We start from the raw sequence: 4,784 nt of genomic DNA on the forward strand, positions 1-4,784 counted from the left end.
TTTTTGAAATCGTAAAACGTGGTTAGATTAAGGAGATGTTTATCTTTCAAAGGGTGTAAAATAGTTGTATGTTTGAAAAATTTGAATTTTGACATTTATTTGGATTCAAATTTGCCGCTCTTGAAATGCACCTGCTGTTGATGGAGTGCACCACGGGTGGCACGCTAGCGTCCCACCTAGCCCATAGAGGTTAAGAATTATAGATACTGAACTCCTTTATGCAAACGCCATGTCAGATTTTAAAATAGCTTTTCGGCGAAAGCACATTTTGCAATATTCTGAGTACATAGCTCGGCCATCACAGGCTAGATAATTTGACACCCACCAAGTTTGGGGCTCACTAAACTCAGAATTACTATTAGAAAAATTGGATTACCTTTGCTGTTCTTCGTCAGAATGCACTCCCAGGACTTCTACTTCAACAACAAATGTTGTTTTGGTTCCAAATAATCCATAGTTATATCCAAGGTCACTATCCGAAGGGTAACGCGCGAGCGCATTTCGTGACAAAAAAACTTGAAATATTCCATTGCCGTACTTAGAAGCATGTCAAACGCTGTTTAAAATCTTTTTTTATGCTATTTTTCTAGTAAAATAGTGATAATATTCCAACCGGGAAACGTTGCATTCATTCAAAGGCTGAAAGAAAAAAAATGGAGAAGTCTCGTGAATGCGCATCTCAGTCTCACTGTCCCCAGGCTGACCACTTACAAACTCTGCTGCTGTACTTTGCCCAGAGACAGCAGACACCCCATTCCACTTTCTGGCGGCTTTAGAGAGCCAATGGAAGCCTTAGAAAGTGTCAAACTGTGAAGGACCTGGGCGTTACTCTGGACCCTGATCTCTCTTTTGATGAACATATCAAGAATATTTCAAGGATAGCTTTTTTCTATCTTCGTAACATTGCACAAATCAGAAACTTTCTGTCCAAAATGATGCAGATAAATTAATTCATGCTTTTGTCACTTATAGATTAGACTACTGCAAAGCTCTACTTTCCGGCTACCTGGACAAAGCACTAAATACATTTCAGTATGTTTCCGAATGACATCACCAAGAGGTAAAATATGTAGTGAAACACTAGTGGTCCTATAACGGAACCTTGAGGAACACCGAAGCTTGCAGTTGATTTGTCAGAGGAAAAACCATCCACAGAGACAAACTGTTATCTTTCCGACAGGAAAATATCTAAACTAGGCCAGAACTTGTCCTTGTAGACCAATTTGGGTTTCCAATCTCTCCAAAAGAATGTGGTGATCGATAATGGCAAAAGCAGCACTAAGTCTAATACCAGACTGAAGCGTTTCATATACATTGTTTGTCTTCAGGAAGGCAGTGAGTTGCTGCGCAACAGCATTTTCTAATATTTCTGAGAGGAATGGGAGATTCGATATAGATCCACACATGATGCAATCTCTATTGCACTCCTCACTCCCATTTCCCTACCTGGACAAAAAGTACACCTATGTGAATGCACTAATGGGAGACTCGATTTAGTTGGAATAGGGTCCAGTATGCAGGTTGAAGGTTTAGAGGCCATTACTATTTTCATGAATATGTCAAGAGATATATACGATTAAAAAACTTGAGTGTCTCCCTTGATCCTAGGTCCTGGCAGTGTTGTGCAGACTCAGGACAACTGAGCTTTGGACAATTACGCCTAGCCTGAAGCATGATATTTTGAAATGTCGTTTTGCATATCGATGTGGAAAGAATCCATCTCGATCATAACAGTCTTATGTGAAAGACCTTATAGTTTTGTGGTCTTTAATGTAATTAATTAAGGCTCTGGCCGCAGAGTGCTGTGGTCTTCAAAGGCCCATTATATGCTAGTGTATTACCCTGTTAAAACATGTATTTAGAACTATGGTTTAAACAATAATAATATGTGGATATATATTTTGTATACGTTGTATACATTTAATCAGATTTGTTTATTTTCATAAGCTCTAGGTTTTACTACAGCTGTTGGGCCTATGTTGGTTAACTTATTATATACTGTTATATAAAATATGTTGGGACAGTTTCTGTTCACGTGCAGGGTGCGTGCTCGGTTTGGACAAATCAAGATGGACTATGGGTGGTGTGCAAAGGGCCTCAAATGGTTTTTTCCATTGTTGCTGAGGAGAGAATGAGAAAAGAGGGGGAGAGATGCTCTTGTGAAGCAAGAAAACATTTTGTGTACTAAAAATAGTTTTTTTTACCCAAACTGGGTATAACAAAAGAAGACTCAGGGGCCTGATCACTGACAACAGCCTATAGGGAGGAGGTCAGAGACCTGGTGGTGTGGTGCCAGGATAACAACCTCTCCCTCAACATGATCAAGACAAAGGTGATGATTGTTTACTAGAGGAAAAGGAGGACTGAGCACGCCCCAACTCTCATCGACGGGGCAGTAGCGGAGCAGGTTGAGAGCTTCAAGATCCTTGGTGTCCACATCACCAACAAACTATCATGGTCCAAACACACCAAGACAGTAGTGAAGATGGCCCTACAACACCTATTCCCCCTCAGGAGACTGAAAAGATTTGGCATGGGTCCTCAGATCCTCAAAAAGGTCTACAGCTGCACCAGCAAGAGCACCCTGACTGGTTGCATCACCTCCTGGTATGGCAACTGCTCGGCCTCCGACCGCAAGTTACTACAGAGCGTTAGGTTCAAATTTTTCTGAGCAAATAACTCACGAACACTAGAGAGGATTAACCAAGTTTAATTCTTCTCAAAGGGTCGTTACAGCTGTAATTCAGACAAAAACATGTTCTCACCATCACAAGTATATATACTCCACTCTCAACTTGCTATCCAAGCTCCAAGTCACAAATGTAGTTGAAATTACTAGGAAACCATAATATTGACCAGAAATTTGCCTGGAGGGATGTCATACACTTCAGGCTGTGCATGACTGCCGTTATCGCCTTATCTGTAATGTCATCTTGTTTGTTATTCGGCTGTGAGAGGTGTGGATGGATGGGGCAGGTACAGTAGCTGCAGAAAGAGTATAAAACAGGGCTGCAGAGGGCAGAGAGACACCACACTACTACTGAAGACCAGAAGACATCATCCAGATAAACAGCCATCAATCAGACAGCATCGTCCAACTGTAAGAGATATGTTTGTTTTCACTGAGAATCTTCTTTGCAAAGGTGTATAAGAGTGGGCAGGTGTATACAAGTGGACAGGTAGGAATGGATGGAGAGATGTAGGTGGACATGTGTATAATGTAACACGGTCGACCTGGGATCCATACTAACTTGCTGATCTTTCATTTGGTAGTGTAAAAGGACCCACTGTGTGTCTTGTGTGTGTTAACATATTGTGCTCTATGTGCTTTAGTAAAGGATGAAGATCCAGAGTATGTTACTGCTGTTCGCTATAGTGGGTGTCCTGTTAGCAAGCTCCCTCAATGAAGATAACTCTGAGGAAGGTATGTCTTGTTTGTGAATGTGTACTACTTTACTGCCCGGGTTTAATCTGATATAATTTTGTTAAATGAAAAATCTTTCTTCCTCAGCTCTCCTGCAGGAGGATGATCTAAAAGGTGGAAATGCTGCATTTTTGGCAAAGTTGGCTGCTCTGAAGACCAGCGCCTCTGAAGATGAAGCACCATGTGAGCTATCTATCTATCTATCTATCTATCTATCTATCTATCTATCTATCTATCTATCTATCTATCTATCTATCTATCTATCTATCTATCTATCTATCTATCTATCTATCTATCTATCTATCTATCTGTCTGTCTGTCTGTCTGTCTGTCTGTCTGTCTGTCTGTCTGTCTGTCTGTCTGTCTGTCTGTCTGTCTGTCTGTCTGTCTGTCTGTCTGTCTGTCTGTCTGTCTGTCTGTCTGTCTGTCTGTCTGTCTGTCTGTCTGTCTGTCTGTCTGTCTGTCTGTCGGTCTGTCTGTCTTTCTGAGCAACAGTAAAGTCACAACGGGAGGTTAGCAGAGGGTGGTAGGGAAAGAGGAGGGAGCAACATGGCTAACTCCATCTCTACTGTTTATTAGCATCATGTTTCATAGAGGCAAATTATTTTTAAAATGGTAGTCAAATACTGGCCTAAAAACAATAGGTTTAAAAGGTAGTCAATGGTAAATGGGATATTTATTCAACATGTCGTAGTCATTTTTACATTTTTACCTTTTTAAAAATGTATTTTCTATAAAGCATATTTAAAACTGTATTCCAGTTTGGAGCGAGCTTTGGAACAAAGCCAAGGAAATTGTGGGGTGAGAAGAGACCAGAATTGGGATGCCGAGGATCCTTTTCAGTCTCCATATGGAATCAACTATCACCTCTGAAGACATCACTAACAACACCTCAATGAATCATTCCAACATCCATCCATCAATCACTGACTAACAAAAAACAAAACAGTAATACAGTTCTTTGGTACTTTGGTACTGAGAAGAACTCATCAACATAATGAAGAATATATGTTTTATCCATAAACGTACTTTATGTCCTGACACATGGTCGTTTTTTCGTCAAGACAGCGGATTTATATTAATGATCAGAATTTCTTTGTGCAATGTTGTATGGTTGACGTGTCACACTGTGATCCTCCAATAAACTATCAAGCATTACACATGTTTAGTCGTTTTTTTATTGATCTTACATTTTTAAGAGTGTTTCAATTACATCATATATGTTACATAATAATGTTTCATTCAGTGTTTTTATTGTGTAACAATGTGAACTTGACCATAGTACAGATGCAGTGCATGCAGTGCAAATTACATCAGATTACACTGAGCAGTAATAGTAGTACACATATGAACATACACA

General features: G+C 40.0%; 1 long non-coding RNA gene across 1 annotated transcript; it reads left to right on the forward strand.

The window, feature by feature from the left end:
* The first annotated feature begins 3,509 nt into the window (after window positions 1–3,509).
* Window positions 3,510–4,582, forward strand: LOC106599968 (uncharacterized). Its single transcript, XR_006758165.2, has 2 exons — window positions 3,510–3,607; window positions 4,186–4,582. It is a non-coding gene; the product is annotated as an uncharacterized LOC106599968 (long non-coding RNA).
* The last annotated feature ends 202 nt before the right edge of the window (window positions 4,583–4,784 follow it).

The sequence above is a fragment of the Salmo salar genome, chromosome 12 (genome assembly GCF_965601325.2).
Source record: "Salmo salar chromosome 12, fSalSal1, whole genome shotgun sequence".
In the NCBI taxonomy this organism is placed as follows: domain Eukaryota; kingdom Metazoa; phylum Chordata; class Actinopteri; order Salmoniformes; family Salmonidae; genus Salmo; species Salmo salar.